Source organism: Penaeus monodon, chromosome 22, assembly GCF_015228065.2.
Source record: "Penaeus monodon isolate SGIC_2016 chromosome 22, NSTDA_Pmon_1, whole genome shotgun sequence".
NCBI classification, from domain to species: Eukaryota; Metazoa; Arthropoda; class Malacostraca; order Decapoda; family Penaeidae; genus Penaeus; species Penaeus monodon.
The window spans coordinates 7,495,328-7,495,585 of NC_051407.1; the positions used below are offsets into that span (position 1 = coordinate 7,495,328).

The window sequence follows — 258 nt, forward strand, 5'->3', positions numbered from 1 at the left end:
CACACATATACATATATAGCTAAAGTTTGAAAGCAGTGAAATTATAATGTTAAATGCTGCAGTGTGCACACACAAACCCACACACATATGTTTGTTTTGTGAGTGCTTGTGTTTAGAGATTTCCTGTAGTGTCTAGAAGATTATTCTTGCATATGAATAATTTCGTCTAAGCAACACACACAGATATATGTGTGCTGCATTATGTACTACTCCTGAAACGGTCATGTGCGTTTAGCTTTCCAGAAATAGCATCCCCTA

The 258-nt window shown here is 36.4% G+C and overlaps 1 protein-coding gene across 1 annotated transcript in view; it reads left to right on the top strand.

Moving 5' to 3' along the window:
• LOC119587268 (pupal cuticle protein 36-like) overlaps positions 1–258 on the top strand; it is a 2,336-nt gene that overhangs the window by 863 nt on the left and 1,215 nt on the right. The window lies entirely within an intron of this gene.